The 12,176-nt window shown below is 53.8% G+C and overlaps 1 long non-coding RNA gene across 1 annotated transcript in view; it reads right to left on the reverse strand.

Annotated features, from left to right (window-relative positions):
• LOC102482922 (uncharacterized) overlaps nucleotides 1–12,176 on the reverse strand; it is a 94,934-nt gene that overhangs the window by 82,566 nt on the left and 192 nt on the right. The gene's annotated exons all lie outside the window — the stretch shown is intronic.

Consider the following 12,176-nt stretch of genomic DNA (forward strand, 5'->3'; position numbering starts at 1 on the left):
AAAACCAAAAAAAAAAAAAAAAAAAAAAAAAAAAAAGAAGGAAGACTAGAGGGCTATAGAGACAGAAAGATCTGGAAATCGAGTCCAAACCAGCGACATTCAGGCTGGGTCACGTGGAAGACGTGGCTTTGACGGTCAGATGGCTTTGCACGGGGATGTACGGCGCCTGCCGCCGAGGAGACCTCGCCAAGTGTGAGTTTCTTCCTCCTATGCCTAATCCAGCGTCTTTGCACCCGAACCCTTTCACTTTCTCCTTTTGCCAAGGCCTGAGCCTCCCCTTCCTCGACCCGGACGACCCTGGCCCTGGCCCACGTGGCCAGTGTGGCACGCATCCGGCTTGCTGGCGGCCCTCTGCCGGGCTGTGTTTATGTTTGCAGTAAACGCGAGCGGGTGCTGGTAATTTAAGTAATCAGGTACCATCCCGGCCCCAGACGCCCGCCCGCTGTCACTCTTCCATGTGGCTTTCCCCGAGCTGCAGTGAGCCCGGCCCCAGCCCTGCGCGGCTCAGGTTACCCACACAGAATAGACAAGTGGCCAGGGCAGCCCCTTGGCAGTCCAAGACCTACAGCGGGGGGCTGGGACCTCCCTATACCCTTGGCAACATCAAAACAAGCCTCGTTTTCCTTTTCCCAGAACCATGTTTAGGAGCCAAGAGTGTTCAAGGAATGGGGTCTGTCTAGGGCCCCCCATGGAAAGATGAAGTACTGGGAACAGATGCCCAGTCCCCAGACGTTCAAACTCCAGCCTGGATCAGGCTATGTCCCCAAAGTCACTTGATCCACTTGGCCGGCAGAATATGACAGGGTTAGGCACACAGGCCAGGGACAGAGCTTCATGACTCCTGCTGGCAGGATCCTCTGCGTGCTCCCTGTGCGACCCCAGACACACCCCACCTGGACCTCAGTTTTCTCATCTGTCGAATGGGTGAACAAGACGATGGCAGGATGTCACGACACCATGAACACCTAGGCTGGATCATTTTTGTTGTGGAAGGACTGTCCTCTCCACTGGGGGACATGTACAGCATCCCCAGGCCCTACCCACTAGATGCCAGCAGCTGTCCCTTCTCCAGCCGTAACAACCCAGGCTGTCTCCAGGCCTAGTCCAGCATGAGGGACACACCACCCCATAGAGACCACCAGGCAGACAGTGGCTGTCAGCTCTGGGTCCACAATAGGATCCCTGGTGGGCCTCCTACACATGGATGAACGACTATCTGTCTCCCTGCTCTGGGTGGTCCCTAGGCCTTCCTGCTGCTTCTGTTGTTCCTGTAGTTTGTTTGTTTCATTTGCCAGTGGGTGTGTGCACTCACAGGAGAGAGACAGAAAGCAGGGAGAGAGAAAGTAAGGAAGCACCCCCTGGGTATAGTCACGCCGCAATTCTTTCTCCTCCACTTTTTCCTTGCAGGATTTTGGGCATGCACACGTGTGTGCCTGGCATTTTCAATAGGCACTGGGTCTGGGTCTGGGACTTGAACCGGGGCCATGTGGGATCAGCTGCCTTAATCACCACGCCACAGTGCTGTGTTCTGTTCATGTTCGCAGTAGATTCTAATGATCTGGTAAAGCTGGGACTCACTAGGAACTAAGAGGTCTGTGAGGACCACCCGCCCCCCCTCCACCCCTTCCTGGGCAGAGCTGTCCTTGCAGAAGCTCAGCTCGGGGCCAGCCCATTTCCCATGCTGCATTGCAGGCCCCCCGGGACCCTATCCCCTGTGTGATGCTTTTATTTTTCTTAGTGGACATTATTTAACCAATTCCGAGTTGAGCAGAATCCAATAAAACGTAGGCCCTGCAACACTTTTACGGCTAATTGGTTTGACTGGTACATTGTAAATGTGGGGAGTGACTTTAGTGAAGGACAGCAGGGACCTTGTTAACCTTTCCGTGGGTTTAGCTCATTTGCGTGTCTCTTCCAAGGTCTGTCCCACCCAGGGGCACCTCCTCTTGCACGCAGAGGGGACTCCAGCCCGTGGGGCTCCCTACTTCTCTCCTAGGGCAGGTGCCTTAGGACCAGGGTCCCTGGCAGCCCAACCTCTAGCCTCATCCTCCTGAAATGACGGGCCACAGGACTTCCCAGGCCAGCCCTGCCTCCTCCCTATCCCCTGTCTGTCTCCTCTGGTCTCCCCTCACCATCTCCCCCTTCCTGTCTCCTTCCTCCCTTCTCTTCCCATCATTCTCCTTTCCCCTACCCCCTCTTCCTTCCTCCCCCCTTTTCTCCTCCGGCCTTGCCTCCTCCCAACACTCTAGCCATACTGGTGATCAGCTTGTTTCTTGGTCAACCAAGCTCTTTCTCTCCTTTATTTATTTATTTATGAGATTTAAAAAAAAATTGGGGGGGTATACGGTGCATGCACTCACTGTAGAGACAGAGAGAGACAGAAAGTGAGAAATCACCCCCCGGAGGGATGGTCACGCCACAATCCCTTCTCCTCCATTCTCTTCTCGGGATCTTGGGCACACGCACGCACACACATGCACACACACACACACACAGCTAGTGTGAGTTTCAAGCTGCTGGATCCAAGGCTCAAACCAGAGTCGACCACATGGGAGTCCAGAGGCTTAACCATTACACCACCCGCTGGCCCCAGCTCTTCCCCTTCTAACTACCCTCCTCCATGCTGTTCCCTCCACGTAGAAGACCGTTCCCAGCATCCCTGCCGGCTTCATGTTTCTGCATCCCCCAGTGACCACTCAGACATCCTGTCCCCAGGGAAGCTCCCGTACCACCACTCGGCACAAGCAAGCTCCTTCAGAGGACCGGCCACCATCTGTCATCAGGGAAGGCTGTCTCTTAATTTTCTGTCTCCCCAGATTCAGCCAGGGTCCCTGAGGGTAGGCACTGGTCTGAGCAGTCTGCGGAGGAAGGCCCCTGTGCCGGACCAGAGCTGGGCCCTGGAAGGAGAGAGCTTTTAGGGCCCAGCCCCTGGCCTTGCAGACTCCCACTGTGGGTCAGAGGAGCCAACGGTCCACTCCGGGGAGCGTGTGGCCAAGCGCCCATCCAGTGCTGACGCCAATGCTTATGGAAACTTTTTAAAAAGCCATTCAGCACTCTGGACACGTCTTTCCTCTGCCTGCGCGCTCCCCCTCCGGCTAGCTGAGTGTTTATTGAGCACCTACTGTGTGCCAGGAACCGTCCTGCGGGGAAAACGAGGCAGCTCTCCTGGACTCACCCAGACACAAACACTGACTCAGCAGCTGCCACGGGTTGATGTGGCACCTGACCCCTGAGGGCGACTGTGGAAGGCCCAGCACTGGTACTGGGCACAGAGCTGGAGCCGGGAGGCAATTGTGAACCGAGTCACAAGTCCTCATTTCCACCTTGTGCAAGTGACATCCACCGGTGCAAGCCAGTCACAAGTGTCGACTGAGCCCTGGTGCCTGTCGGCGAGCCTGGCTCTGGACACCGGTCCTGTCACAGCCGCCCATTCCACGGGGGAGACTCTGAGGCTCCGCGAAGCCAGAGCGCCCACGGTGGCTCCGGTAGAAACGGACGCACAGTCAGGTCCTGAAAGAAAGCTGCACGTCGGCTTTCTCCAGGCTCTTCCTTTCGAAGAGAAGTCGCTCAGTTTTCTGCCCAAGAGAGAGAATTTTCTGGGTGTTTGGGTGAACTCTTAAGAGAAGAGAAGTTTGAGGGTTTTTTAACCCCAAGGGTGGGGGAAAAAAAAAGTCAAAGACTATGACAAGGTGGCACCTAGGCCTACCCACAATGACAAGGACCATCCTGAAGAAAGAGAACCCAACCGTGTGCACAGGCAATCGTACAGGCATCCCAGAGGTGGGCTCCTGAACCTCTTTGCATACAGAAAGCCAGGGCGGGCCAAACGGCACAGTCTGGCCCGTGGAGAAGGGAGCGCCCCGTCGTGGGAGAATCCCAGCCCCGATGAGAGGTGCTACCGTACCATTCCAGCACTGGGGTGTAGACTAACAGGAATACCTGCGTGAATTAGCTAGAGTCCACGGCATTTATTATATAAGGGACATCCAGTATTCATTGTTTATAGAATGGGAAACGGGCTCGGGGAGGCTGATTAGCCCTGAGCCACCAGTCTGTCCAGCTCGAAAACCATGCTCTGAGACGGCCACTGTGAAGTCTCTGTCCACCCTAAACGTTTGTGATGATCTGCTCACCGTTTTTTTTTTTTTTTCTTTTAGTCTTTGCTATAAGACACATGCACTCACCAGACAGAGACACAGAGAGAGAGGATAAGGCAGAAATCACCCCCAGGGGGATGGCCATGCTGCAATCCCTTGTCCTCCATTCTCTTCCTGAGATTTTGGGCATGCACGCACAGGTGCCTGGTGTGTCTCTCAAGCTGCCAGGTCCAGGCCTCGAACTGTGCAGCTGGCCATGTGAGATCCAGCTGCCTTAACCTCCACGCCACTGGCTGGCCCCAAGTGGTGTTGAACAGAGGGCACCTAAGAGGTCTAGCTGGGTGGACCCTGGCAGGGACTAGAACTTGTGGGCCCCTGGGGGCCCCAGAAAGAACCAGGTTCAGCTCCCCCTGTGGAGTGTTCCCTGGCCTGAGGATCCTGGGGCCAGGTGGGAAATTGCTGTTCCCCACCCGGGTGAGGCCTCTGGGGGCATTGGCCTCCCTGTTCAGCCTGCCTAACGTTTTCTATTTAAATGCAAATTTTGACTTTTCACTTGGCAGCTAGCAAAAGTTTTTTGCACTGGAATGAGGGTCAGGATAATAATTTATCCACAGGCCCTTTTCTAACAATTATTATTTGTTCAAGGGAGAGGGTAGAGGCCCCAGAGGCTGGAAAAGGGGCTCTGTCCTACCACACCAGGAAGAACCACTCGCAGGTGTTGGGGCAGAGGCCAAGGCCCTCTCCCTAGGGCAGGGGGAGCAAGGTGGAGGTAGAAACCGCCCACCGGGAGACCTAGACCTCAGGGCGTGCAGAAAGGAACTGGTATTTACTCAGCTCTGAGCTCTGGGCTCAAGACTCCTTAATAAGCAAGATTGGACCGCAGGTCTCAAGTCTCAGGGAGCTTCCAGTCCAACGACAGGGACAGAAAAGAAAATAGATCATTATAAAGCAGGCTGCCACATGTGCGGTGTTGCAGAAGGGGCCTAGAGAGCCTTCTCTGTCAGCTTAGAGATTTAGGAAGGCTTCTTGGAGGAAACGACAGCTACACAGTCTTTAAACAGAATAAACAATCAGCAGACCACTCTCACACTCCTCTGGAGGGTGTCCATTGGTATCCCTTATAAAGATAATTAGACTGAATCTGCCAATATAATACATTGACAATTTCAGGTTATACAGAAGGGCAATAGCGTCTTCCCCTCCATGCAGATAGGTGTACCTGGTCATTCAATGAAGCTGTTTAAATAAGGGCAAAACATTGGCCATAACCTAGATAGCCAGTAGAGAGAGATGAGATAAACAAAGGACAGTTGGACCGTGTGCTGGAATACTACACAGCTATACAAAAGGAACTTACTTCTGTAACACGGAAGACCTCCGAGATTCAGTGAGTAGAAAAAGATGGAGTAAGCATAATAGAATTTGTGTAAAAGGCAGCAGGTAGGTAATCTTGTCAAGCGTTCGCTCGTATTCGTATAAAATATCCCTGAAAAGACTCACGCAAATGGGAGGCTCACTTTGCCAGTGGGGTCGTGTTGGGAGACCAGAGGACAGGAATGGGAGGGAGCTTTTCCATTTTCTGTCTGTGCATGTTTGTACCTTGGGAATTGCGACGCACCTGAATATGTTGCCAGTTCAAAACCCAAGTGAAACGGCAAGACAGTGGTGTAGTGGTTAAAACACCATGCTCTGCAAGGCTGAGCCACAGGGAGAGGTTCAGGTTCGCATCTGGAAACCTCCCTGAGTAAGTGCCCGTGATCGGGGATCGGCTGGAACTGGGGGCGGATCAAGGCATGGGGACCCTGTTGAAGATGCTCTGTGTGTGTGTGTGTGTGTGTGTGTGTGTGTGTGCGTGTGTGTGTATCCCTGTTTCTCTCTAAACAAAGAAGTAAACTTTAAAACCATATAGTTGGGGACCAGCAGACGACGTCATGGTTACATTGTTGGACTAGTCAACCATGGTTTGAGTCCCAGACCCAGCAGCTTAAAACTCACACTGAGCGCGTGCGCGTGTGTGCCCAAAATTCAGAGAGGAGAATGAAGGAGAAGGGATTGCGGTGAGGGCATCCATCCAGGAAGTGATTTCTCACTTTCTATCTCTCTGTCTCTGTTTCTCCTGTGAGCACACGTGCCCTAAAGCAAAAATATCTCTAAACAATCAGACAGAAAACATGGAGTTTAAAATAAATAAATAAATAAAAGCTGACCAGGCTCTCAGGAGAGAGACAGTAAGCATCCCGGGTGGGAAGAGCAGCACCTGCTTCAGGGGAATGCCCCTCTGGGCATCCCAGCCAAGCCTCAGTCTGGTCCAGTGAAGGGCAAGGCCAGGGTCTGTGTCCCAGGTCCCAAGAAAACTGTCTCTGAGACCAAGATTTGGAGCAGGTGATTTTGCGGGAGGGCAAGAGACAGGGAGGGCAGAACGTGAGACAGGTACGAATGGGTGGCCCGGAGAAAACCACATGTGGACTACTGTGTGGGCACCTGGGGCTCTGTCCTGCAAAACGTGAATAAGGCGTGCCTCAGGACTGCCCTCCCAGGAACAGGAGGCCGGACAGTTATCCACGATCCTGGCCCCCACCCATCAGTGGCTTCCCACAGTGTCGGGCTGCACCTGCACAGGCTAGGGGACCTTCAGACCCAAAGCAGACAGAGCAGTGCCAAAACTCAGGTGAGGCACTGACACCTTGACCAGACTGTCCACGGCTGCCCTTGTCTGACTTCCCTGGCTGCGTTCATCTCAGAGTGTTATCCCCCCTGTTTATCTCGTGGTTAACTTGCTCCTGCCCGGGGCTCCATGACAACATCCGTGTTCGGTGGATGAGGCGCAGGGACAGACACAACACCTGGCACGCGGGGTGGCGGTGGCTGGAAAACACTACCCTGGTCCCATCTCCGCCTTCACCCACATTCTCCCCACTTTGGATGAACAGAATAAGCAGAATCTACACAAGGTCAAGGCAGGGGAGAGTGGGTACTGTCTCAGTCTGGTTATTTCTTCTGGAAAGCAAGGGGTCAGCTTAGTCAGGACCGCTCTGCCCAGCCTCAGAACCCTCCTGCCCCCCGAGAGTGAAGCAAGTCTTCCCTCTGTTCCTGGGGCCTGCTCCGAGGAGACCGTTTCCTGCCTCATAATTGCATCTGAATGCAAATCGCTCTGCCAGTGTGCATATATTAAAATCTGCGTCGTCAGCAATCACGGCAGAGGGGCGGGGAGGAGGGGCCTCCTGGAACCCGGAACACGGGTGACTACCTGGATTATGGCTCCATCCCAAGGAGGCTGGTGGTCGGGAACTTCTCATGTGCCTGGAGGGCTCCTTGCTCAGCTCACCAAAGACGCCCCCCATCAGGGCTGAGCTCATCTGCTGCAGGGCTAAGGCACCAGGGGAGGGCAGGGGGTCCAGGATGGTGCTGGAGGGACTGCCTTGGGGCGATGTGTGTAAAAGAGGCAGGAGATGGAACTCCAGGGGGCCACGCTGTGCAAGGGTCCTCACTCGCTCACCCATTTCCTGGGCATCTGAGCAAACTTATTACTGTTCTAAATCCTTTCCTTAAAACATATCCAAGGATCCTCGCAGTGTCAAAGACTAAGCCTACACTCCTTCCAGGGTCTGCAAGGCCCTTTAGATCTGGCACGTGCTTCCTAACCATTACCCCCATCAACCTGCCCCTCTGGGGATGGGATTTCATTCAGGTCTCGGTTACTGCTGCCTCCTCCAGGAAGTCCTCCCTGGCTGCCCTCTGGACAATGGCCTTACTCTCCATCCCCTATCCTGTTCTTTATGTCTTGATAGCCACTGGCATCATCATTTACATGTGTTCACTTTGGCCTCAGTATTCCTATTAAAAATAATCAGCTTGGAGGGGCAGGGGTCAGACAGTGGCATGGAGGAAAAATGCAACACTCCTGCTGACCTGCACAGGAATGTTCCGGGTTTGCATCGGAAGCGTTCCCTGAACTTGCAGGGTGTGTACATGTGCCCATGTCCCAGGGCTGGCTGAAGCTGGAGGGTAGATTGCTGGCATTAAGACCTGTTGGGGTGGGGCCAGCAGGTGGCATGGTGGTTAAGACACTCTCTCACATATGGCTGATGTAGTATGAGTCCCAGACCCAGTGACTTGAAAATCACACCGGGCATATGTGTGTGCATACCCGAAATCCCAGAAGGAGATTGGAGGGGAACGAATTGTGGTGTGGCCATCCACCAAGGGAGTAGGGGAGGGTGATTTCTCACTTTCCCTCTCACTATCTCTCTCTCTCTCTGTCTCTTCCCAGTGAGTGTGTGCCCCCTATGGCAAAAACCTAAAAAAAAGGGACCTTGTTGGGGTGTCTCTGTCTCTCTCTCCTCTCTCTTTCTCTCTCTCATGTTTGTAGGAGAAATTAAAAAAAAATTAAAAAGCAAAACAAAATTTGTAGCTGGGTCCCAAACGTTTGCCCATTCCCTGGCACATGACAATAAATGTTTATCAAGTGGCTGAATGAGTGGCCAGGAGGAGAGATGGCTGTTACTCACCAGTGCTGCCCAGTACACGGTGGTTTTCAGGAACGGGGACCACAGTGCAATAACCTTGCAGCTCTGAGTCAGGAAGTCGGTGGATATCAGCCCCAGGTTGAGATCCAGGGACAGCTCTGCTGCCGGCCTGGCAGTCACACAAGAGCACAGTGAGAGCCGGGCCAACAGAGGCTGTCCTCAGACACTCACAGGTTCGAGACTTTCCCAATGACCCAACAGAATAAATGAATAGTATGAAGTGGTAACACGTGCTGAGGAGGACGAGACAGCTGGGAAGGAGCTAGGTCATGTGCAGGTGAGATCAGGGAAGACCTCCTGGAGGTGATGTGAAAGCAAAAACCTGAATGGAGTTGGGGACCAGCCATGTGGGGACTCAGGGGAAGAGGGACTGGCCAGCATGAAGGGAGCTCAACTGGTTTATTCAAGGGACAGCCACCTGCCAGCCGGTGCTAGGGTGGCTGGAGCTCTGGACTCCCACATGGCCAGCTGTGGTTCGAATCCCGGACCTGGCAGTTTTCTGTCTTGCTTTCCCTTTCTGTCTCTCTCTGGTCAAGTTTTAAAAAATAATAAGAACAAATGGAATTAAATAAATACATAAGGCTTTAATAAAAAGGAAGGTGTAGACAGCCAAGTCCCAGGGCGATGGGAACAGAGTGAATCGGATGCGGACAGGCAGGAGGTGCCCTAACAGGAGCCAGCTCACGAGACCCTTGTGATGAGAGCATAGGAAAGTTCGGGAGAGAGCGGGGTGAGATCTGAGATATGAATTCGAGGCATCCCTCTGCCTTGCGAGGAGGAGGAACTCAAGAGGCCCGGAGCAGAAGCAGGGAGCCATGTGAGGGCCACAGCAGGTGCCAGGGAAGAAGAGAGGGGGAGGAGGAGAGAGCTAGGGGCCTTGAGATGATCTCAAGACAGAGCTGGCCAGACTGGAGGAGGTGGCGGGAGGGAAGGAGGCCAGGCTGCCTCTTTGATGTGAGGTCTGAGTGCTAGAGATAAAACGAGGCCCCCTGGGGCTGGGGGGCTCTTGCCTGGCAAGCCTGCAGGCCTCAGGGACAGGTCCTGCAAACCCTACGGCCTAGTCCTACCTCCATCATAACATTCTCGCTGGCTTTCGCTTACAGCCCTGTGACGACGGGGAGATCACCACCGGCCAGGGAGCAGGCGTCACTGTCACGAGCACAACCTTTCAGATAAACTCTCTGCTTTCCTGAGCACCCCCTCCAACCAGCCCCAGCCCAGCATCCCTCTTGGAACCCCAGAATCCATGGAAGAAAATAAGACAGCGAAGGGAGAGAGGGAAAGACGGCGCGTCAGGCTCTGAACTTACGGAGCCTCAGTTTGCCCTCCCGGCCACGCCACTGCAGTGACAGCACCGTCCCATCCACGTGACCGTCAAGGAGACTGTGCTCACAGAGGTGAACCGATTTGCCCAAGGCCCCCGAGAAGTGAACGGCAGAGCGAAAATTCCAGCCCAGGTCTGGGCCCCAACTTCAGCACAACCTCAAGATCTCACACAGCCTCCAGACAGACCAAACAGGGGTGGAGGGTCACCTGGTCCAGCCCCCTGCCTCTTAGCAGGAGTGCAGAGAGGCAAACGCCAACCCCAGGGCAAGCCTCCTCACTGTGTGCGATGCTAAGATGAAAACGGGGCCTCCCTCCATGGGGGGAACCTAGAGAATAATGAGGGGGCTCCATACTTGCCTCGAGGGCCTGATACCTGGACCGTCCTGGTGTGCTGATGTAATTTGCAGCCCAAGGCTTAGTGCCTGACCCCAGCACCAGCCCAGCCTCTCGGCACACAGTAGGTGCTTCATAATCATTGTTAGGTATGTATATGAATCATGGCGTCAAGTCATGACCTATGCCCCTTCCTCCCTGGGAAGGAGAAAAGATAATCAATTATGTGTGTGTGTGAGTGTGTATTATATATATAAAATCAATTCATCCCAGGTTTCCATTGCAAGGGCCGAGAGACTGGCCGGCTTGCCGAGTTGAACCGGGACAGGGAGACAGCGTCAGCCCCACTGCGAGTCGCTGATAAGAGGGGCTTGGGCCGGGGAATCCAGACGGCTTGTCTATCAGCCTATTAAACACCATTCTTACAAGTTTTTTTTTTCCTCCCCCCTTTTCATTAATACGCAGGGTGAATAGAACATTGAATAAAAATCAGCCCGAGCCGCACAATTGCAGGATTGAAAGGTAACTGTCAAAAGAAGGATTTGGGTGACAAAGGGAACGGTTTCGGCGCTTAGCAAATGATTTTCGGCTTGTCATTTCAATGGGCTGTGTTTTTCAGAGATTGTGGGGTGGGTTCTCTCTCTCTCTCTCTTTGAATAGCATTTATTACCATGCTTTAACATTTCTGTGTGTGTTGTCTCTTTCCAGACGCCCTTCCTTCACAGCATCTGTGTCCCCCTCCTCCCAGGTCTCACGGATGCAGCGTGTCCCAAAATAAAATAAGATAAAATAAGACACACAGATCTGGGGGGCCACGGAGGGGAGAAGACGTTTTGTGAGGAGTGGGGAGTGGCAAGGGGGGGGCGGGGGACAGGGGGCAGAGGTCAGGAGGGGAAGAGGGCACAGCTGGGGCTCACACCCTGACCTGTGGGACCCGCCGCATCAGCTCCAGCCTCAGCCTCGCGGGTGGCCACTTTTCTCTCTCGGGGTGACAAGTGCCTTGGCCTTCCAATGGACGCAGCTCCTGTCTCCCCGTCGGGTCGGGCCGGAGCCCACCACGGTACTCAGAGCAGCTTAGGGAGCACTAGGTCTAGAGGGGATGTCCCCATGGCACAGACCGATGGTCCGCCTGTGAAGCCCCGCTGTGACAGCTCAGCCCTCGGCGACAACATGAAGCCAGCTCTCAAATGGGCCAAGAATACAGCGTTAGGACATGCACAAAAAAGCACGCACGGGTCACTTAAAAGGTGGGGGCCATGCTGTCTGCGTCTCCAAGTTGACAGGAGTGTCTTCCTCTGTCTTGGAAGGCACGTGACCAGGAGTCAGCATGAAACCTGGGCACTCGGCCGCCCCTGGGCAAGTCTGTCTCAGTCCCTGGGCCTCAGTTTTCCTCATCTGTGGAATGTGCCAGTGGCACCCAATAGTGGTTCCAGACTTTTTTCTTTCTTTAAATTGTTGTGATGGGGGCATGCACTTGCTGGAGAGAGACAGAGACAGAGAGGGAAGGTGAGAGATCACACCACAACGCCTTCTCCATTCTCCTCTCAGGATTTTGGGCATGCGCGTCCACGTGCCCTGCATCTTTCTCAAGTCCCCAGTTCTAGGACTCTAAGTGCACAGTCAGCCATGTGGGACCCAGCGGCCCTAACCACCATGGCCCCGATGGCCCAGCCAAGACATTTAAAGAAAAACAAAAACAAACACAGAGCAGGTGATTATTATGTTCCGGAAATGCAAATGAAGCCACAATAAGGCAACAACACTCACTGTCACGCAAATGCAAATGAGGCCACAATAAGGCAACAACACTCACTGTCGGTGACCAAAATGAAACTGAGGCCAATACTGCATGCTGGTGAGGACAAGAGGAGTATCTTAATCACCCACACTGCCA

This window comes from Tupaia chinensis, unplaced genomic scaffold, assembly GCF_000334495.1.
Source record: "Tupaia chinensis unplaced genomic scaffold, TupChi_1.0 Scaffold000226_1, whole genome shotgun sequence".
NCBI classification, from domain to species: domain Eukaryota; kingdom Metazoa; phylum Chordata; class Mammalia; order Scandentia; family Tupaiidae; genus Tupaia; species Tupaia belangeri.